This window comes from Nycticebus coucang, chromosome 5 (genome assembly GCF_027406575.1).
Source record: "Nycticebus coucang isolate mNycCou1 chromosome 5, mNycCou1.pri, whole genome shotgun sequence".
In the NCBI taxonomy this organism is placed as follows: Eukaryota; Metazoa; Chordata; class Mammalia; order Primates; family Lorisidae; genus Nycticebus; species Nycticebus coucang.
The window spans coordinates 83,434,799-83,458,833 of record NC_069784.1 but is presented as its reverse complement, the minus strand read 5'-3'; the positions used below and the strand labels follow the sequence as shown (position 1 = coordinate 83,458,833).

General features: G+C 43.3%; 1 protein-coding gene and 1 non-coding gene across 2 annotated transcripts in view; both read right to left on the bottom strand.

Annotated features, from left to right (window-relative positions):
* Positions 1-24,035, bottom strand: part of CRYBG1 (crystallin beta-gamma domain containing 1) — a 223,588-nt gene that overhangs the window by 105,834 nt on the left and 93,719 nt on the right. The window lies entirely within an intron of this gene.
* On the bottom strand, positions 12,939-13,045 carry LOC128586921 (U6 spliceosomal RNA). Its single transcript, XR_008380378.1, has one exon. It is a non-coding gene; the product is annotated as a U6 spliceosomal RNA (small nuclear RNA).

Genomic DNA, 24,035 nt, shown 5'->3' with positions numbered 1-24,035 from the left:
AAGAAATGCTGCATAGATAGCATAAAGAATCCGAACACACAGGACTGGCTGGATTTGGATCATACCCTTTTAGTATGATCCTTTCTTTCTTTTTCTTTTTTTTTTTTTTTGAGACAGGGTCTCACTTTATTGCCCTCAGTAGAGTGCCATGATGTCTACAGCAACCTACAACTCCTGGGCTTAGGCAATTCTCTTGCCTCAGCCTCCCGAGTAGCTGGGACTACAGGTGCCCTCCACAATGCCCGGCCATAGTCCAACCACCTTTCCACCTGATTGCCCATGCTTCAATCATGGACGTGCAAGGACAGCTCCACAAAAGGCCCAAAGGATAGGGTTTGGGGAGCTTCCAGAGAGCTGAACACTTGGAGGCAGAAAGGTTGGGGAATAAAAACTCATCCATGTGCCAAAAGGGTGGCGCACCTCAACTCCACTCCGCCCATGGATTAATGAATTAATAAATTTATAGTTAATGGATTAACAGGTTATCATGGGAGGGTAACTGGTGACCTTATAAGACGAGGAAGAGAGATCTGAACTGGCACATTCAGCCCCTGGGCCATGCGATGCCCTCCACCACCTTGGAACCCTGCAGGACTCCCACTAGCAGAAGGCCCTCATCAGATATGGCCCTTGACCTTGGACTTCTCAGCCTCCATAACTGTTGGAAACAAATTCCTTTTCTTTATAAAATACCGAGTCTTAGGTCTCCTGTTATAAGCAACAGAAAATGGACAAAGACAGAAAATTGGTACCAAGAAGTGGTGCTATTGCTGATGATGAATACCTGAGAATGTGTAAGTGCCTTTGGAACTGGGAAATAGGCAGAGGCTGGAAGGATTTGGAGGAGCAGGCTAGAAAGAGCCTAGAATCTCGTGAGGGCTTCAAAGATGAGAAGACAAGAGAAAGTCTGACTCCTTAGAGGCTGGTTAAGTAGCTGTGGCCAGAATGCTGATAGAAGGGTGGACATAAAGGCCACGTTGATGTGTTTCCAGATGGAACTGAGAAGCCAGGTACTGGAGACCAGGGTAAAGGTCATCTTTGTAATAAAATGGCAAAGAATGTGGGGGAACTATGTCAATGCCCCAGGCCTTTGTGGGAAGGCAGCTTGAACGATGAATTGGGATATCTGGCAGAAGAAATTTCTAAACAAAATATAAAGGGTGTGTGGTTACTTTTGGCCACTTACACTGAGATTCAGGAGCAAAGAAATAATTTAAAGATGGAAGTTATAATCAAAAGGGAAGCAAAGTGGAAAACTATTAGCCTGCCATGTAAAAAGTGAAAACTTGTGTTCAGCAGAGGAAACCAAGGATGAAGCCCAGACTGTTTGCTGAAGATATTTCCACATGGAAACTAAAAAAATCCGAAGCTCCCCAACCAAGTGAACAGACCCCTTCTTGGCCAAAGGGATCCCAGAGAAACCTTATAAACTGGGTTCCAAGCTATGACAGGACAGGAGGTTGTCATACTATTGACAGAAGGGACTCTTTGTGGCAACAAGATACCAAATTACAAACAAGACCCAAGGCCAGGGCTTGCAGAGTGGCTCATGCCTGCAATCCCAGCACTCTTGGGAGGCCAAGGCGGATGGATTGCCTGAGCTCAGGAGTTTGAGAGCAGCCTGAGCCAGAGCAAGACTCATTCTCTGAAAATAGCTGGGCATTGTGGTGGGCACCTGTAGTTTGAGGAGGAGGCTGAGGCAAGAGCATCGCTTGAGCCCAAGAGTTTTTTTTGCAGTTTTGGCCAGGACCAGGCTTGAACCCTCCACCCCCGTTTGAGGCCGGTGCCCTACTCCTTGAGCCACAGGTGCCGCCCTGAGCCCAAAAGTTTGAGGTTGCTGTGAGCTATAACACCACAGCACTCTACCAAGGGCCACAAAGTGAGACTCTGTCTCAAAAAAATCCAAAAAGACCTAAGGCCATGCCAGGCAAGGGTTAAGCCATGAAGCCCTACACTTAAAGAACCATGTTCTAACTGCTATAGCTTTTTCTTTTTCTCAGGCAGCTAAACACACACTGGCCTTGGATAAGCAACGCTAAAACAATTACAGTTCACCCAGCACCACAGCTGAACCCCAGCCCTGTTCCACAAGCCATAACTACACCCTTAATTAGACAAGAGAGTGGTGATTTCAGTAACTTTCTCCTGATAAGACCACCAACCATGAACTGGTTCTGGCCAGCTGTCTGTGAGACCCTTAAATATTAAGTCTCCACCCCAAGTTGAATGTGGGACACTCTCTGGGGCATCATGCATGTTTGCTTATTATGCGAGCCTGAGCCCCTTTCGTGAATATCTATAGCTTCTCATACAACCTGTGAAATATGTATACTTAGCCAACCCATTCAACCGGAGTCCACCCTTCCCCTCCATGAAGTGTTTGCTAGAGGCTTCACCCAGAGGCTATTCCCTGCCCATCAGAACAGCCAACCTGCAGGCTGTAACCATTTATAAGAAATAAAGTTCTCTTTTCCAAATTTACACATTGTGTGATTTTTAATATGGCATATAGATAGAAGGGAGTTAGGTGCTGCTCTTCAAGTCAAGGGAGGAAGACCCTAGAGGCATTTCTGAGGTTTCAAGGCTGCCCCACCCACCACAGGCCCAGAGGCGCAGAAGAGCAAAAGTTTCAGGGGACAGGCTTGGGTTGCTGTCTGCAGGCTCATTGTCCAGGGCCTCCATGGGTCTCCCAGTACGTTGCTGCAGTACTCAGTGGCTGCCCTATCTGTGGCTCTAAGTGGCCCCAGGGACAGCGTATGCATAGCTCAGACCGGGCCAGTGTCCGCATTGTGTTAATTTTGCAGGATTGCAGAAAACAAGAGCTGTGGAGGCTTGGCAGCCTCTACCCAGATTTCAAAGGATGTGTTGAAAGTCTGTCCAGGTAGAGACTTGTCCCAGGAGTGGAGCCACCACAGAGAGTCCCCAGCAGGGCAATGCCTAGGGCTCCATGGGAGTGGGACATCAGGACTTGGAGTTACCGGCAGCTCGCAGCGCCTGCCTGGAAAAGCTTCACACACTGGACTCCAGCCCTTAGAAGCAACCACAGGAGCTACACCCAGGAAAGCCACTGGGTGGGGCTGCCTCAGGCCTTGGGGGCCCAACCCCTGTCCGGGTGGATTGGGGAGGCGGCACATGGAGTCAAAAGAGGTGATTCTCCAGTGTTAAGATTTCATGTCTGCCCTGCTGGGTTTCAGACTTGCTTGAGAGCTGTTACTCCTTTCTTTTTGACTATTTCTCCCTTTTGGAATGGGAATGTCTATCTTATGTTTGTACCACTCACGTGTCTGGGAAGTGGACAACATGATTGATTCCACATGCCTGCACATGAGACTCTGGATTTTTTGTTAGACAGAGCCTCAAGCCATTACCCTGGATAGAGTGCCGTGGAGTCACCAGCTCACAGCAACCTCAAACTGCTTGGCTCGAGCGATTCTCTTGCCTCAGCCTCCCAAGCAGCTGGGAGTACAGGTGTCCGCCACAACGCCCAGCCATTTTTTGGTTGTAGTTGTTATTGTTGTTTGGCAGGCCTGGGCTGGATTTGAACCCCCCAGCTCCAGCGTATGTGGCTAGCGCCCTAGCTGCTTGAGCTATAGGCGTGGAACCTGGACTTTGGACTTTTGAGTTGGTCCTGGAACAAGTTAAGATTTGGGAGGTATGGCATTTGAATGAATGTGTTTGTCTGTGGAGGACATGAGTTGAGATTTAATCCCCAATGTCCTAGTATTGAGAGGTGGGACTTTTAAGAGACAATTGGGTCTGGAGGACCCTCCTCTCCTGAATGGATTGATCCATTTATGGGTTAGTACATTAATGGATTATTGATTTTCACGGGAGTGGACTTGTGGCTTTAGAAAAAGAGAAAAAGCATGGTGGCAGGGGTGGCTGTGGATGTGGGCTTAGTCCAGCAGTTTGGGGAGCTGCCATATGTGGCTGGTGCCGTAAACACTGTGCTACTGGTGCCGAGCCTGGAGGCCGAAGAAGTTTGGCAAAGATTAAAAACTTTCTAGAATTGGCTGACATGCCGTGAGTTGTACATGAGAGGGTCATTTACTGGAGGGGTAGATATTGGTAAGGAACTGAAGAAAATGTGAATTTCTGCCTATACTGAGAGGAGAAAATTAATAAATATCAAAGTTAGTGCCCAACTGTTGCAAGAAATACTTAATTACTGTGTAGCCTTTCATGATTTAGTTCTCAGAAATGGACTAGGAGGAGACTTACCCACTTACACATTGTATATTTCACACGGTTGTGCTAAATAAACACATTTTAACATTTTTCCCACAAAAAACAGAATGCAATAAATGTTTTCAAATTGTTGACAAAAGAAGAAGAAGAGGAGGAGGCATCTAAGCCGATCCAGCCAGTCCCTTTGCCATGTGATGCCCTTGGCCAGCTTCGGTCTCTGCGGGGAGTTCCCACCCGCGGGAAGGCCCTCACCAGATGCAGCCTCTTGACTTTAGACTTCTCAGCCTCCATAACTGTAAGAAATAAATCTCTTATGGCTCGGCACCTGTCGCTCAGTGGTTAGGGTGCCAGTCACATACACCAGAGCTGACGGGTTCAAACCCAGCCGGGGCCTGCCAAACAACAGTGGCAACTACAACCAAAAAATAGCTGGGCATTGCGGCAGGCGCCTGTAGTCCCAGCTACTTGGGAGGCAGAGGCAAGAGAATTGCTTAAGCCTAAGAGTTTGAGGTTGCTGTGAGCTGTGATGTCACGGCACTCTACCCAGGGCAACCTAATGAGAGAAAGGAAGGAAGGAAGCTCTTTTCTTTATAAAATACCCAGGTTGAAGCATTCTGTTATAAGCATCAAAAAACAGACCAACACACCACTGAATGGTACACTTTCAATGGTGAAATTTACAGTATGTGAATTATATTTCAGTTTTTAAAAATTAATGATGAACAATGACAAGGTGAGACCATTGTAGTCTTCTTATTGTGCCACCCCAAGGAAACAAATGAAAATAATTAAAAAATCTGAAGTTACAAGAAAAAATTTATGGAGGGCCTTGGAATAACACTAAAGCCAAACTTATTTTTTTATTTTTTATTTTTTTGCAGTTTTTGCCGGGGCTGGGTTTGAACCCACCACCTGTGGTATATGGGGCCGGCATCCTACTCCTTTGAGCCACAGGTGCCGCCCTAAAGCCAAATTTATAATAGTCCTTCTCATTGCTATGCCTGTGGCAGCTGTAGAAAGGGAAATGGAAAGAAGGAGGGTGTGGATTAAGATCCAGAGAGTGCCACCCAGAGTTATATTGAAGCCTAAAGTCTCCAACAAGGGGCCGGAGAACATTTAGCCTGGGACTCATATTCCTGAGGGGCCTCAGACACATCTCATAAATCATAACCTGACACTTTAGAATAAATCCTTACTTACAAATTACATAATTATATTGCATTACATTCGTGTCTGCTCAGAATATTAACTTGTTCAAAGTAAACATCTAGAACATACTATTGTTTTGATCGTTCTACTTTGGCATTTGTTCTTTGTTGTTTTCTGAATGTATTAGGAGATTCTAAAATAGAGGTTGTCTGAGTGTCTCAAGTTCTAAAGAGTCCTGATCGTATTTAGTCTCCATAATCACTCTAAGAGGTAAATACTACCTTGTTTAATAAATGAGAAAGGTGAGGCTCAACAAAGCTAAGTTAATTGACCTGTTCACACAGTTATTAAGTGATACGGGATTGAATTCAGGTCTATTTGGTACCAAAAACTCACGGTGACATTTTTACATGCTGAAGAACATGAAGTATGAAAGGTTGTTCTCCACTTAAATGCACAACAGCACCCTCATGCCAAGGTCCCAGTTAGTGCAATGATGTCCTTATGGACAGTCTTGATGACAGCCAGACTAATGGCAGGGCTATTCATAAACTCTTGGAATTCTTCCCTGAAGATTTGCTACTCATGCAAATACTTCAGGACTACTTTGAGGAAGAATGTATAATTGATAAGCTTAAATAAAGGTGTGCATTTGACTAAAAAAAAGGAAAATATTTTTGCAAGACTTTTCCTATCTCCTTTAAGCAGAGAACCACAAGTTAAAGCAAAAATGCAACTCTACGTTTATCTTTCTTCACCTTGAACAGATCTTACAAAATCTAAAGTCCTTCAAGCAAAAAGACTATATCTTCAGCCAGCATCATGGAGGAAGGAGCAGAGAAGAAATAGAAAGGGTCACATCCAACTGGATGCATGCCACATGAATACAAAAGGCCAAGTGCATGGTCTTCATTTCTCAGAGGAAGAAACGAGAGGTACAAGTAACTTTTCCAAGGTCACATGGCAAGTAGAGCTGGCTAGCCACACCAGATCTGCCCAACTCCAGAGAGGATACTCCTCCCACTACCATGGTATTGTGAGAGACACACTATTATGGTCAAGAGCTATGCTGGGTGGGTTCAAATCCCAGCTGTGACATTTACCAATGAGCGACTTTGGCCAAGTTAAAAGATCTCCAGTCCTCAGTATTCTCATCAGGAAAAATAGAAGTAAAAACTGTATTGATCTCACAGAGTTGTTACAGGATCAAACAAGTTATTATTTGTAAAGTTACAACAGTATCTGGCATGTTCCAAATGCTATATTAGGTAAGAATTTGCTACTAATTTTCTATACAATTTTTCCAAATCGAAACAGTACAATATAAACACGCAGATGTTACAGACTGAATGTTTGTCCCTCTGAATTATTATGTTGACAAAGCGGGAGGATTGCTGGAGCTTGGACGTTCAAGACCAGCCTGAACAAGAGCGAGACCCCATTTCTACTGAAACAAAATAGAAAAACTAACCAGGTTCGGTGGCATGTGCCTATAGTCCCAGCTACTTGGGAGGCTGAGACATGAGGATCACTTGAGCCCAAGAGTTTGAGGTTGCTGCGAGCAATGATGCCACCATGGCACTCAACCCAGGGTGACAAAGTAAGACTGTATCTCATAAATAAATAAATAAAATAAAGTAAGTTCTTATGTTGAAACTCTACCCCACAATGTGATAGTTTAGAAGTGGGGAATTTGGAGGTGATTAGGTCATGAGGGTGGACCCCTCATGAGTAGGATTAGTGCGTTTATGAAAATCATAAATGAGCTTGTCTCCCCTCTCTGCTCTCTGCCAAATGAAGATATAAAGAGAAGTTGGGGGTCTGCCACCTGGAAGAGGGCCTCAGCAGAACCTGACCCTGCCAGCATCCTGATCTCTGACCTCCAGCCTCACAGCTGTGAGAGATGAATTTCTGCTGTTTATAAGGTACTCAGTTTATAGTGTTTTGTTACAGAGGCCTGATAAGATAGGGAAGGATGTAAAAACACCTACATATACATATGTAACAGATCATTAAAATGGATCTTTTCTGCTCTGTTTCAGCTAAGCCTCCACTCCAAAGCAGAGAACCAAATCTGTAAGGACCAAGTGCCTGGGCATTCTGGAGTGAGGTGCCAGCCTTGCGAAGGCACCGTCGTAAAGCCGGCTTCAGGAAATCTGAAGTTAAGGTAGCTGTGAAAGATTAAATTTGGAGAAAGCTGTCGGAGAGTGGAGTTTTTCTTCCTCGCTCCCACTTTCCCCTGGAGGAGAGAACTTGCTCTCCCTTCCCTCCAGCCTAGTGAGAAGAGACAGGGGAGAAATGGAGAGCATTACATGTCCCTCGAAAGCTGGGGGAGTCAGAGGACAAGTGGCCGACCCAAGCTTCTGAAATCTAACGGCAAGGGACGGAGAATACTGGACAAGAAGGAGGAGGCCTTGGTTCTTCAACAGAGGATGAAAACCAAAGCACGTAAGAAAGTTTTCCACGGAACAGCTTTGTCTGCCGGAGAAAGCGGCAGAGATCAGTCTTAAAGAGACTCCGCCTGGAAGAGGGAGGTGGGGAGAGGGAAGCAGGACCCTAATTTAACAGAGTCACGTGGCATGGACTCAACGCCTAAAGACCACCAGCAAACTTGTGAGCAAATGCCAGTCAGCCCAAGGCATTTGCCATTCAGAGAATTATACCTAAGATATGTTTCCCACAGAGCAGCCTAGAGGAAACCACAGGAGTCCCTAGAAAGAAAGAAGTAGCTACAAATAACCACTCAATCCAGGGAGCATCCTCAACACACATCAGTAGTACAGCTGGGATTGAAGAGTGAAAGCAAATTTTGAGAGGGAGGAGGAATAAAACAGAAACCAATCATGCTGCTGTCTCACTGCAGTCTGCCCGCCTAAAGCCATGCAAGCTAGGAAAGGTGGGGGGAGGTATTACCTCAAAAATAACTTGGAGTTGTCATTGCTACAGTGAGCTAGACATTCTAATCACTGAAATAAGGCTTTTTACTTTCACAGAGTGGATGATAAATCTACGGGATGGAAAAGAAATGGCGCATAGAACGTGTTTAAAGGGACAGCAGTGACAAAGAATAAGCTTATTTTCCATGTTCATAGATTTAGTTCCATCAATGCAAAGTACTGTTGTTCACGTACGGTGTCTTCCTCAAAGCGTAGGAAATTGGGCTGAGTTAGGAGTGCAGCTGGAGGAGGTGACCTGGAAATGAGACATGCGCAGAAGACAAAAGAAGCACCTTCTAGATGGCGAGAGCGGAAGTAGGAGATTCATGTAGAACCAGGTGAAAGCTACGGGATATGCTAGCGAGTGCTGCGCTGCCTCTTCCTGAAAACAGGAAGGACAAACACGCACTCACAGCAAGTAAAGTGCCTCGGAGGACGTGCATGTTTAAACGGTCGGAAGGACTTTTGTTTTGAGACAGAGTCTCACTCTGCTGCCCTGGGTTGAGTGCTGTGGTGTCACAGCTCACAGCAACCTCAAACTCTTGGGCTTAAGTGATTCTTTTGCCTCAGCCTCCCAAGTAGCTGGGACTACAGGTACCTGCCACAACACCCAGCTAGTTCTTTTTTAGAGGCTAAAGAGTGAGGGATCTCACTCTTACTCAGACTGGTCTGAAACTCATGAGCTCAAGCAATCCACCTGCCTTGGCCTCACAGAGTGCTGGGATTACAGAGGTGAGCCACTGCACACGGCCATAAATGACTTTTTATTAAAGTATATGCTCTTGATGTCAGAATTGTGTTTATTCATTCTTTTTTTTTTTTTGCAGTTTTTTTTGGGGGGGTGGGGTGGGGCCAGTTTGAACCTGCCACCCCTGGTATATGGGGCCGGCGCCCTACTCCTTGAGCCATAGGCGCCGCCATGTTCATTCATTCTTTCAAACATTTACTGAACAGCAACTATTGAGCATCAACTTATCAACTGTAAGCTTTTTCTTTCAAATGTTGTGTCTAATTAGCGGTGCATACTGATTAGCATAAGACTCCCCAGTAGTGAGCTAGGAAAATGTGATCTCCTATTTCTAAAAGGTTAAAAAGAAAGCTATGTGTCTCAGTCCATTCAGGCTACTATAACAGACCACCACAAACTGGGGCTTATACACAACAAAAGTGTATTTCTCACAGTTCTGAAAGCTGGGAAGTCCAAAATCAAGGCTCTGGCAAGATGTGCTGTCTGGTGAAAGCCACTTCCTTATGGCCTACTCACTGTGTCCTCACCTGATGGAAGTGATGTGATCATAGTCACTGTAACCTCCAAGTCCTGGGCAAAGGGATCCTCCCACCTCAGCCTCCCAAGTAGCTGGGACTACAGGCACAAGCTACCCTGCCCAACTAATTTTTTATTGAGACAGGGTTTCACTATGCTGTGGTTTTTTTTTTTTTTTTTGTAGAGACAGAGTACAAGGATAGGAACTTGTCCAAGCTGGTCTTGACCTTGTGGCCTCAAGCAATCTTCCCACCTGGACCTCACAAAGTGCTAGGACTATGGAGTTATTGTGTCCAGCCCAGGAATCCTTTTTATAAGGACTAACCCCATGCAAGAGGGCTCTACCCTAATGAGCTAATTACTTCCCAAAGGCCCCACCTCACACCATCCCATTTCAAGGTAGATTTTCAAAATATATATATATATTTTTTGGGGGGACGGAGTCTTAAGCTGTTGCCCTAGGTACAGTGTTGTGGCGTCCTAGCTCACAGCAACCTCAGTCTCCTGGGCCTAAGCAATTTTCTTGCCTCAGCCTCCCAAGTAGCTGGGACTACAGGTGCCTGCCACAACACCTGGCTATTTTTTTTGTTGCCGTTGTCGTCGTTGTTTAGCTGGCCCAGGCCAGGTTTGAACCCGCCAGCCTCAGTGTATGTGGCCAGCGCCCTACCCACTGAGCTATAGCACCGCCCTCAGAGTATGAATTTTGAGGGAATCATTCAGTCTAAAGCACAGTAGTTGATTTTCAAGTAGAAAGTTTGTTGAGCTTACTTTAAGCTTTACTTTAAGCTGTTCTTTAAAAATGATATATTGAGGTAGAAAATTCATTTAATTTGGATACACTTTCCATTGATTGGTACTCCGCTAAATGTCACACTGTCCTTATCAGATGCATAAGAGGCAGCACCCTAACCTTTAAGCATTGTGCCATATGACAATTATTTTCAGCACAGGATTTTTTTTTTTAATTTTTATTGTTTTTATTTCATTTCACTTCATTTTACTTTTTTTTGAGACAGGGTCTCATTCTGTCATCCAGGCTAGAGTGCAGTGGCACAGTCGTAGATCACTGCAACCTCAAACTCCTGGACTCAACAATCCTCTCACCTCAGCCTCAGGAATAGCTAAGACTTCCCAAAGGGGTGTCCAACCTGTGGCTCGCAGGCCATGTGCTGACTTTGTGAGGACCTTCTTTCTCTTCTCTGTAGTGTTGGATATACACGCAAAAAGTATGGACCTTTTCCTCGCTAATCACCATTCCTTAGTGTTAGTGTTTGTGTATTTCATGTTAGTTGTCTGTGGCCCAAGACAACGCTTATTCTTCCAGTGTGTGGCAGAGGAAACAAAAGAGGTTGGACACACCTGGACGACAGGCATGTACCACCATGCCCAGCTATTTATTTTTTATTTTTTTATTGAGACGGAGTCTTACTATTGTTGCCCAGGCTTGTTTTAAACTCCTGGCCTCAAGCAATCCTCCCACCTCAGCCTTCCAAAAGCATAAGATTTTATAATTCTGTGTGGGCATCAGTATCTAGATCATAGGTGTTGTCAGTTTCAGCTCAAACCAGAGGTTAACTGGCTTTCTTTGATTACGAACATAATTAAAATTAAGATTTAGAGGAAGAGATAAAATAGATCTAATCCTCTTAACACAAAAGAATAATACATACACAATCATTCTTTTCTCTCTGATTTTTAAGCACCCTCATTATTGAGGGGCTTTTACACGGTGTGCAGATCTCACCCAGCCTGGCAACACACGAAGGGTCATCCGACATCTTCTCAGCCTAAAGGAGCGGAGGTGGAAACCAACATCCCCCGACAGCTGGTGTCACCTAGATCCCAGCTCAGGGGGCACAGCCAAGCCCTTGTGCTGCCATCGGGCTCCCAGCCAGGGAGAACAACAACTGTGCCCCCGTTCTTTGTTCAAGGACAGGAACTTCTGCAGAGCCTCCCTCTGCCCTGAGGGAGTGGGGCTGGTGCCTTGGCACACGCCTCCAAAACGGTCACAGCTCCGAGCTCCAGATCAACCAAAGGAAGAATGAAAAGACCTTTTCATGGTGTGAGATCCTTCAGACAAGAAGAGAACCTTCACACCCACTTCTGATGAGCCTCCTCAAAATAGTTCCTTAGACTCAGAAACAGACAGAGACTTCAGGAAAACAGGCAGAAAGTTGTTCACCAACAGGACAAGGGTCTGAAGGGAGGGTGGGGACCACAAAAGGAACCACAGTCTTTGCTCTTTCTTTTTTTCTTTTTTGGCTATTTGGTCCCAGATCAGAGTCCCAGGGATGATGGAGAGGGAGATGCTTTGCTAAGACTTTTCCGAAGCTCAGATAATCAAAGTTTAATCTGAAATAACCAAAGGCAATTCAATAACTGTGAGCTGAAGACTGACTTTGATTTGTTATCTAAAATGAAGTAAAGGACTAGCCTTAGAAACCATGACTCACTGCTTCAGATGAACTTGACATTTTAGTTCCTTGAACAGCAGCAGAAATTTCCCTCAGTAAAAAACCCTTTAAATGAATATTCACCAAAGAGAGCACAAAGCAAACTTCCTTCATTCATGTCTTCCTCTAAACCATTGGTTCTCAATCTTTCACAGGAGTCACCTAAGACCATCCTGCATATCGGATATTTACATTACTATTCATAACAGTAGCAAAATTACAGTTATGAAGTAGCAACGAAAATAATTTTATGGTTGGGGGTCACCACAACTGAGGAACTGTATTAAAGGGTCGTGGCATTAGGAAAGTTGAGAACCACTGCTCTAAACCTTGTCTTTCTGTAGAACATTTCTCCTTAAGAGCAAGTATGTACCCCATACAGATATAAAATATTTTTAATAAAATACAAATAGGATGAAACAATGATTAAAACAATATTTTTGTGGCTTTGGAATTACAATGGGACCAAAAAAAAAATATCAGCTGAACTGATTTTGAGAAAGAAATGTTGAATCCACATAATTATGCCTACAGCTTGCATGAGAGGGTGCCTTCCTAAATAAGTATCTTTTTTTGTCCAAGAATAATAACAATACTAAATGCTATGGTTGGTGGTGTTCCAAGTGCTTTACCCGTAGTAACCACCTGTCATCCTCACAGTGACCTGATAAGGCAGGTGAGTAACTGAAGTGCTGAAAGGCTTGGTAATGAGCCCAAGGTCACATAGCTATTAAGTGGCAATACTTGGATTTGCTCTTGAGTAGATGTGACTCCAAAATCCATGCTTTTAACCAATTCATCAGACTCTCTCTGAGTCTTTTCAAGGGTGCCCATGGTTCTACACTGGAAATGGGCTTCACTTTGAATCTCTCATAGGTGATCCCTAAAAATCCTCAAAAGGAATATGATCTATTAAATTACAACTACTAGCTCACCTATTTTTTCCTAAAAAGTATGGAACCCTTCACAAATTTGCATGTCATCCTTGCATAGGGGCCATGCTAATCTCCTCTGTATCATTCCAATTTTAGTATACGTGCTGCTGAAGCAAGCACCCAGCTCACCTATTTTTAACGGTGATTCATTGGAGGGGAGAATATAATTTCACATACTAAATGACCTAGTAACTTTGATACACAGTCAGCATTAAAAAAAAAAACCCACTTCAGTTTCCCACGAATTAATCATAGATAACTCAATAACTGCGTCATTCCTTGGTGTCATAGCTGCCAGGAAATTCAACCAGAGTCTGACTCAAAGAATATTGAGAAATCCATTTTATTAAATGATTTTTTTAGTGTTAGATCTAACTTACCTTATTACGGAAAGTTAGAACTAAAAAGGCGCTTGTGGCGGCACCTGTGGCTCAAAGGAGTAGGGGCCCCATATGCCAGAGGTGGTGGGTTCAAACCCAGCCCCCCCAAAAAAGACCCTTGGAGTTTATAGAATTTGATCTCCCACGTGATGCTGTTCAAGGATGAATGAGAAGCCTCCAGGTCATCAGACTCACAGACCTCCCAATACTCAATACCTCTTTCCACTTCACGGCACTGCTCACTCCACCTGTGTGACAGTACTTTCAATTTTATATTAAAAAGTAACATATTTTTGTTATCTGGGGCTAAAGAAACTTCTCTATATTCACGGATACTTATTTTCTATTATTATATTCCACGATCCATTATTTGTTCCTAGTAGAAACCATTAGTCGCAGCTCTGAAAACCATCAGGCAATGTCTCTCAGGAAATGTCTCCGGTTCCCTCTCCACAGTGTCACCTCCTTGACCCACGAGCTCAGGGCCTCTGAGGTATGCCTGCCTCTTGCCTCCCTCAGCCAGTCTAGCTAAACAAAGCCATTTGTTCGTCCTCCCCAAATCATAGAATTTTATCCTGCCATCTATAGCTCAAAAACCTTTAATGACTATCCCCTTTCTTCAGGATAAAGTCCAAATTCTCAAATCCCTAAACAGATGGCACTGTGTATCTTTCGAGTCACCCCCCACTTTGTGTACCCACACAGACTGTCCACTCCAACCAAATTAATGTGTTTCCAGTTCCCCAAACACGTGGAGGGCTTGCCTGTTTCTTTATCTTTGCCCACGTGGCCTTTCCCTCCCAGAATATCACCTCCTCTGACTGTGCCAGCCCGACTGATTCACACAGCAAAGCCCAGCCCTGGAGGCCTCCCTGACAACCAGAGCTTCCTGAAATCCTTCTCTTAGAGCATTCATTACCGGTAACACTGATTGCATATTTGCTGTTCTGTTTTATTTTAATTTTTCCACGTATACTAGTCTAATCTTCTCACTCAGTTCATAATTTCTTTGGTGGAGGAAACATTTCTTATATTAAAAATACATACTCTGTGCCTTAAATACATAGAGAACTAAGTAAGTTTCAGATAGATGATTACTAATACTATCTCTACCTCCATATTCTCTGTGAAGAGTTAGCGTTTAAACTACGTTGGATGGTTTGTATGCATTTATTCTAAAAACCTATAAGCTTGTGGAATGTATCTTTAGGCAGAGTCTTTTTCCTGTAATTCATGGTTAGATTCTAAGGTAACCTGTTCCAGAGAATTAAGGATGCAGAACCAGATGAACCCAATATTTTGTTTTGCTTTTAAAATATCTGCCCAAGTTTGCCCCAACATTGGTGGTAGAGGGAAATAAGACTATAAATAGAGGTTTGCATGCCATATATTTACATAATTTGAAGTTATAAATCAGAATATGTTTTTAATTTCTTGACTTTAAAAATACACTTCCAAAATGACCTGCAGCTCAGGTGGCTTCCTTCTCCCCCCTCATCTTCACTTCCCACTACAAGTGGCCTCCACACCTGCCTGTGGCCTCTCAGCTCGCATCTATAAGCTCTGAACAAATTCCTTGCATACAGCCTCCCCAGCTCCTCTAGCCTGGGGATAACGCCTGGCAGCAGAGTCTGCCTTGGGACAGACAAAGAAGGTCTTTTTAAAGGAGGCCATTCTTGTCCAGATCTAAGAGAGATACTGAATTTACTCTTTTTCACTTCTTAACATAATTTCTTTCTTTCTTTTTTCTTTTTGAGACAGAGTCTCAAGCTGTCACCCTGGGTAGAGTGCAGTAGCATCACAGTTCACAGCAACCTCCAAATCTTGGGCTTAAGCGATTCTCTTGCCTCAGCCTCCCAAGTAGCTGGGACTACAGGTGCCCACCACAACACTTGCCATTTTTTTTGGCTGTAGTTGTCATTGTTGTTTGGCAGGCCCAGGCTGGATTTGAACCTGCCAGCTCCAGTGTATGTGGCTGGTGCCCTAGCCGCTTGAGCTATAGGAACTGAGCCCTTAACATAGTTTCATTCAGAATTTTAAGCAGTATTTAAAATAGTAAGTAAAATGTAAAACCATATGGTATTAAAAAATCAGTTACACCTTTAAAAAGCATTTCATCTTCTGGGCGGCGCCTGTGGCTCAAAAGGGTAGGGCACTGGCCCCATATACTGGAGGTGGCGGGCTCAAACCTGGCCCCAGCCAAAAACTGCAAAAAAAAAAAAAAAAAATTTCATCTTCTTAAATGTAATAGCACACAAAAAGAGAAACATACAGCATACAAATTTGCAAATTAGTATACACTATAAGAATTCAAGAATTCCTGGCTCAGCGCCTGTGGCTCAAGCGGCTAGGGTGCCAGCCACATACACCTGAGCTGGCGGGTTTGAATCCAGCCCGGGCCCACCAAACAACAATAACAGCTGCAACCAAAAAACAGCCGGACCAGTTGTGGCGGACGCCTGTAGTCCCAGCTACTTGGGAGGTGGAGGTGGGAGAATCGCTTGTGCCCAGGAGGTTGACATTGTTCTGAGCTGTGATGCCATGGCCCTCTACCCAGGGTGACAGCTTGAGGCTCTGTCTCAAAAAAAAAAAAAAAATTCCTAGTAAAACACCGATAGCTTAATGGTGAGACAGTGTACAGGGTGGCCAAAAAGTGCATGTGCAATTTGAAACAGTGTGCACTTTTAAATTGCACATGAACTTTATGGCCACCCTATATTAAAAATACTCTGTCAAAAGTGTAACTGTCACAGTTGACAATATCTTAACATATAGTTTCTTTAAAAAGACTGCTGACACATTGCTTAATGAATAGTAAGATGCAATTTCTTTCCTTCTGTTTTTTTTTTTTTTTACAGCTCTACTCCAAGTTAGCTTCTGAGTCATGGCAGTTTGGTGAAGGTAATCATATTCTTCATCCTTTATAAGCAATCAGTGCTCTTCTTAAAAAGATATGATCATAAATAAACCCTTTATGCATTGGGTTCCTCAGTGATTAAGTAAATACATGTTTATCTCAGTTTATGTAGGACAGTTCTATCTCATGGGTAGCGTGGGAGATGACAACAGGCCAACGTGTGTTTCAAAATGACATGTGTAGAAAATTATATACCTGAGGAGTGAAAGAGAGAAGCAGAGAAAGAGGACTTTATTCTGACAGTTGGCCTTCAGAGCAGATATAATATTCAAGAAACAAATGGCAAAACAGAGATTATCTGAGTCGGCAATTTATATCACTGGAGTATAGAACATTGTTAGTGGCGCTGTAGCCAACAGCAGGCATGTCTTTTTTTTTCTTTTGTTATCTCTATTTTCCATTCACTGTGCTGCATCCATCATCTGGTTCTCTCTAGTTGCTACTAGGCCCTCTCAGACATCAGAACAAGAAAATATGTGCGTATATACTACCCACTGTATACACAAACTTATCTGAGCATCTCTACATATGACTGTCTGTATCTATGTTAAGCTAGACATGAATTCAGACTGTTGCTGGGATTGGCTTTTAACTTAGCTGTGGGGTAACTATGGGATGGGAGAGTTGGGAAGGTAGAATGGAAACAAGATTTCCCACAAGTTGATAATTGTTGAAACTAGATGATGTGTAAGTGGAAGTAGGATGGGGTGGTGGCTTGTTATTACAGTCTCTACTTTGTGTATGTTTCAAAGCTTCCATAATAATTTTTTTTTTCTGTGACAGAATCTCACTTTGTTACCCTCAGTAGAGTTCTGTGGCATCACAACTCACAGCAACTTCAAACTCTTGGGCCCAAGCAATCCTCTTGCCTCAGCCTCCAAGTAGCTGGGACTACAGGTGCCCACCACAATGCCTGGCTATTTTTAGAGATGGCGTCTCGCTCTCGCTCAGGCTGGTCTCAAACTCCTGAGCTCAGGCAATCCACTGCCTCAGCATCCCAGAGTGCTGGGATTATAGGCATGAGCCACTCTGCCGGGCCCTTTCTTTTTTTTTTTTGAGACAGAGTCTCATTTTGTAGCCCTCAGTAGAGTGCCATGGCGGTCACAGCTCACAGCAACCTCAAACTCTTGGGCTCAAGCAATTCTCTTGCCTCAGCGTCCCAAGTAGCTGGGACTACAAATACCCAGCACAACACCTGGCTATTTTTAGAGACGAGGTCTCACTCTTGCGCAGGCCAGTCTCTAACTCTTGAGCTCAAGTGATTCTGTCACCCTGGGTAGACTGCCCTGGCATCATAGCTCACAGCAACCTCAAACTCTTGAGCTCAAGAGATCCCCCTGCCTCAGCCTCCGAGTAGCTGGGACTGCAGGCATCTGTCTAACACTTTGCTAGTCTTTCTATTTTTAGTAGAGAATGGGTCTTGCTCTTGCTCAGGCTAGTCTTGAACTCCTGAATTCAAGTAATCTCCCACTTCAGACTCCCCAGAGCACTGGGATTACAGGTGTGAGTCACTGCACCTGCCATAATATTTTTTTTTTAAATAAGAATGGTTAGGGTTGGGGAGGACACCTTGGCCTCCCTTCTAGCCTATTTTACTCTTCTTTCATAGACCACTCTAACGAGCATAATTAACAATTTCACAAACACATTACTAATCAATACACAAAGATTTGAAAAGGAAATACACTGACATAGTAACAAATGACATATGACAGATAGCAGGCAACAGGAAGGAAACTTCTAGAATAAAACTATTAAAAGTAACAGAAATAATTTATTGCAATAGAACAATATAAATATCAATAAGCTCTGAGAACATTAATGTATTTTCATTAAAAAGGCTGTTATTCGGGCGGCGCCTGTGGCTCAGTTGGTAAGGCGCCTGCCCCATATACCGAGGGTGACGGGTTCAAACCCAGCCCCGGCCAAACAGCAACCAAAAAATAGCTGGGCGTTGTGGCGGGCGCCTGTAGTCCCAGCTACTCGGGAGGCTGAGGCAAAAGAATCACTTAAGCCCAGGAGTTGGAGGTTGCTGTGAGCTATGTGAGGCCATGGCACTCTACCGAGGGCCATAAAGTGAGACCCTGTCTCTACAAAAAAAAAAAAAAAAGGCTGTTATTCATAATAATCTGTGTTATTAAGAAAAGCTAAAAATATATTTAGCATGTTCTATTTTCAAAAAGCAGAAAGACAAATAAATGAATCTTTAGCCAACTTTTATTCAAAACAGTAAAAATTCTAAAGTTTTTAACATACAGACACTATGCTGTCTACGGGAATAAAACTCAGCTGTTTAGAACAACTCAATTATCAAGTTTCTAGAAAGCCAACTACTGTAATTCAGCTATGGAATCCAATTCCCTAAAATATTTAAGTAATTTATATTTTCATGAAAGTATAATTTAGTGTTCATAAGAGTCTCAGATTATCTTAGGAAAAAATTTAACATAATTCCTTCTATAATGGCTCTATGAAGGAATCATACTACATGAAAAACATTTTTAATTCTATTTCCAATTAAAAATATAAAGCAAATTTCCAGTTAAATTTACACAATTTTTCATAATAAATTGCGTATTTTTTTCTCTCCTTGTAAAACAGAAGCTAAAGCCTTATTATATGCCTTGTGTTCAGAGTTAGTATGTTTTGCTTACTAATGTACCTGAATCAGTGAACGTTTTGCTGATCAACTCATCTGTTGAAAGAAATCTTTCAATAGTAGCTACTATTAAACTTCTCTTCCTAAATCAGACCAAAGATAAGAGATAGGGGTGAAAGATTTTATGCAAACAAAGAGGACTCTTTCTTCTTTTGAGTACCTGGCATTCAAAGCACTTAATAGAGTTAAAACACCCTTGGAAGGGTGGGCAAGGGAGGCTGCCTCCTCACTTCCAAGCTCACCCACACCCCACCTGTCACCTGGTTGTCAGTGCTGTAGTCTCTCCAGGACAGTAACCTGCATTCAAAAGATTGTACCAAGCCCTCTCCTAAGAGGACTCCTCTGAGAGTGCGATGTTTCAGAAATTAGCCCCACCTGTTGCAGAAAGCCTTCTGGGTTCATCTGAATAATTTATAGAGAAGACCAAAATAGCTATGACCCTGTGCAAATGTGAATAGCAGAAACCCGGCCAGCATTACCTGTCAGCACACCAGGCAGATGCCTGCGAAATACCCACAAAGAAGACTCACACGTGTCGTGTTCTTTCTGTTTTCACAGATCTTTGTTCTGCCATCCCCGGGTTGGGGGACTTCCTTTAAGAATAGGACATGTATGCTTTTTCTGGATAGGATTTTCCAGGAACATTCTAGAAGAGAAGCCAAGTTTCACATAGACTTTCAGACTAGGGACATCATCAAGAAGCTTTGTTCAGGTAACCTCTTTAAAGACCAGAAATCCATGCAAAGCCTTTCCCCTCCCTTTCACCATGCCATCCTTCTCCTTTCCCTGTATGGTCCCTTTCCTCCAGCCCCCAAGCACAACAAGCAGAAAACAGTCTCCTTTCATGCAGAAAACCACAAGGGTGGGGCTAAACTATTGAATGAACAACATGCTTTGTGGTTATTTCCATTCAATTGTCTTCAGTGATATTGAATCCATAGTGAAGGAAACTTGGGTTCAGATGGAGAGTCAGGAGTTTCAGGATTGTTTATTGAGCCTAGCAACACACTGTTTAGAGTCTAGGCATCAACAGCCTTGCTTTTCTTTGTTTGCAAAGCCAGGATAATGATACCCAACTCAGGAGCTCGTGTATGGGCTAATTAGTGACTGCGCAGTGCTAACTATAAAGATGTTTCACGGTAGGCTCAGGTAACACAGCCCTTTAGGAATGACACATATTAATTATGCTGCCTTGGAGCCCAGCTCAGCTGTGTTCATCACTTGGAGGGAGGCTGTCTAAGCAGATCTACCTTATTTCATTTTTATGATTACTTATTTGCTTTTGGGTTCCGGTTCTTTAATAACCCTTTTTAATAAGGCAGAAGTATTTTATTTATATTTCCTCTTCTGCTCCTATAAATGGTGGGTTTTCCGTCAGTTCAGTGAAGGCTTGGGATGCCGAGAGTTATTTTACATATTTCTTGGTGTGTCACAGAGCCTTCTGTTGGACAGATTGGAGACAAGTGACTGTACCACATCGTGGGGACTAACAGGAAGAGGAAAGCACTCTGTTTCCAAGAAAAATTCAGGACTTGGCCTGGCAGGCTGAATGCTAAGCAGAGGTACTGCGCCCTCCACTCAGACAACCTCGTGGCCTGGATAAGACTCGACTTCTCCTCATCACATTTAGTCTTCATGGCCTTGGGGCAGAGCTGCTACCGCTGCCGCTGCCGCTGGATACAAAACTGCTTCCCAACCCAAAATACCGACTTGCTGCTATGTGAGATAGCTACAACCAAAGATTCTTCCCCCCTTTTAACTCCATTGACCAGGGCAATAGGTGAGAAGATGGTGGCACAAGGGAACAAAACAGGTTTTGGACTTGACTGCCTGTGAAGTTTTGCAGGGACGGCTAATGGTTACAACACTGTAGGAAAGAGAAACAATGTCCTCTACTGTGTCAAGTCAAATTGAAATGCAACAAAAAAATAGCCGGGCGTTGTGGCGGGTGCCTGTAGTCCCAGCTACTTGGGAGGCTGAGGCAAGAGAATCGCCTAAACTCAGGAATTGGAGGTTGCTGGGAGCTGTGATGCCACAGCACTCTACCAAGGGTGATAAAGTGAGACTGTCTCTACAAAAAAAAAAAAAAAAAGAAAAGAAAAGAAATTAATAAATCAAACCAAATTTAAAAACTGAATAAACTCCTGAATACCCACTCAGTTGTAAGTAGTCCCAAGGGAATAATTAAGGAAATTAAAAGTAAAACGTATGTTCATTCAAGAACTATTTACTGACATCTATTATGTGCCAGACATCATATGAGGAACGGAGACACAGCAGGAACAAAACCACAAAGGAGACAATGAACCTTCACACAAACAGGCAGGAAAACCTCATACAGCAGCGCTGTGCAGATCAGTCACATGGGCTGAGGTGAAGCCCCTGAGCCGCCTTTCGAGGAAGGTGACATTTAAGCTAAGAAGTAAGGATGAGGCGGAATCCATTCTGGGAGGACGAGGAGCAGGTGCATTCTAGGCCAAGAAAACAGGTGACACCACATTCTCAAGGCAGCTCTGGTGTGGCTGGGGCAGAAGAGGGGTGGTTGGTGGGAAGAGGGGCTGATGAATCAGGCAGGGCCTGTAACCTGCAGAGAGACTGCAGATCTGTCTCCACACTATGTGGGAAGCCATGGAGAGTTACCCACACAGGAATAGCCAGATCCAAAAACGTTATAAAAAGATAGTTCTGGCTGCTCTGTGCAGAATGAATTGTAAGGAGCACAAAGAAGGGAGCAAGGAGGCTACCGCTGCCTGGCAAGCGCGTTCTGCCAGGGGTTCTCAAACTGCGGCCTGCGGGCCACATGCGGCCGTGTGAATTGTATTTGTTCTGTTGTGTTTTTTTTACTTCAAAATAAGATATGTGCAGTGTGCATAGGAATTTGTTCATAGTTTTTTTTTTTAATCTATAGTCCAGCCCTCCAGCGGTCTGAGGGACAGTGAACTGGCCCCCTGTTTAAAAAGTTTGAGGACCCCTGCCTGAGCCCTGCCTGCTCACTATTGAGAAAACTAATGACAAATTAGTTCTGTGAGCTCGATTTCATGTACCACATCTATGTGTCCGCAGGGAAAACAAAGGTATCACATTTTTATTACATTTTTGTGGGCTGGGAAATTTTAGACTGTGTTGAATAACGAGGTCATCGTAGCCAAATGGGACTCGGCATATGCCAGGATTCTGGCCCTCCACTGCTTTTTGGTTGAATTGCTACCACAGTTTCATCAGTGGGTTACCGATGTTTGGTTACTCCCAAACCACACTCTTCTCACTCATCAATTCTCCCTGGGACCCCTATTTTGGGTGGTAACTTTCTTTCTCTACAAAGAAAAGTGACTCTTGGGCATGAATTTCTTCTCATGACAACTTCACATTGGGAAACCTTGTCTTAATTTGAGAAGGTGTGTCTCTCCTCCCCTCCAAAACCGTGGTCCACCTATGAGCCTCCTCTCAACCCATATGCACCTCTCAAATTATTCCCTCATTGTGAACATTTTTAGTATTGTCCCTTCTCCTTTTGGATCTTTTCTGCTTCTAAAACTGCCTGGTCTGTCCCGTTTTAACAAGCAGCCATTCCCTTAACTGTCCAGCCACTATCATTTCAACTCCCAGGTTCTGCCTCTCTCTCAACCTGCAAGTTCATCTGAGGCTCCCTCACAGGTTCCCATTGCTTATCTTCTTCTACTCCCACACTCTTCAAGAATTGCACCAATTCAATCGCAATCAGTGTAACCTGGTTTCTTGTACCCTCAATGAATCTCCAACAATAAAAAAAAAAAAAGAATTGCACCAATTCAACAATATCCTTCTTCTTGTCAAATCCAATGTCCTCTGCATCTCACCTATTTCTTCAGTTTCCTCTTTTACTTTTCACCTTCTACTTGTGTGAACTAATATGTTCCTTTTTTTTAGTTTAATCATCCAATCTAAGGCTCTCATTTATTCAACACTTACAGACGGCCCCCAGTTATGTGGGATTCTGTAAGACCCCTCCCTGCCTGTCTTTCTATAAACTTATCACACATCCACAATCCCTTAGGAAAAACCCACTGGGGCCAGAAGTATTTAAAAAGTAAGACTCTTCAGATTATGGAAAAGTAATTTGTATGTCACAGTATATTAATATTTATGCAGCAAAAATGTACAACTGTTCTTTCTAAGTGGAAGTATTAAAGAGACTAAATTGCCCCATATCAGTTCAGATTGGATTTTGCTATCAAATAAATTCTGAAGTTAATTTATGCCAAGAAAGGTAAAAGAAAAACTTTGAGAGTCTTTAGCTTCTAATTTGTTCTAATGATATTCCAAATCTATGTCTCTGTATTACTTTCTTGCTGCAATTCTAAAACTTTGTCTAGTTTTTGAGTTATTACTTCAAACTCAATATTTTCAAAAAAGAACAAATGAATTTGTCCTCACAAGCAGATTCTCCTTCTGTAGAGTCTTATTTGTTACCGGGAACATCATATTTCCATCCTCCTAAGCTAAAATCTTTTTGCTCCGTTCATTTTTGTTCCTGCATATAATCTACCTCAAATCTTCTGACTTTATTTCATTGGAGAGCCTTCAGTTTAATACATATCCATGCTGCTTGAGCAGCTTCTTGGTCAGGTTCTGGCATTTCCATTCTCTTTTTATTTCTGTACACACAACACCTCCCTCACACCAGGAGTACCAATGCCACTGTCTCTTAGACATTTCATTGACCATAAATGCGTCTTCGCTCAACAAATTACAATAATTTCTCTAACTGAATTTAAAGATTGGACCCCACCCTATCCACATTTCTTTTAAAAACATTATACCTTTTTTTTATTATTAAAAATAATTCCAGGCTCTAGAAATATAAAATAATTCTATAGCCCAGTGGGTATGGCGCCAGCCACATACAGCAAGGGTGGTGGGTTTGAACCTGGCCTGGGCCAGCTAAGCAACAATGACAACTCCAGCTAAACAACTGCAACAAAAGGGTGGTGCCTGTGGCTCAAGGACTAGGGCGCCGGCCCCATATACTGGAGGTGGTGGGTTCAAACCCGGCCCTGGCCAAAAAACTGCAATACATACATCCATACATACAAAGATAAAAGCAGAGAAGACAACTCATTACAAGATCAGCTAGCAACATAGGAAGATCAGAATATTAATGTATTCAACCCCCGT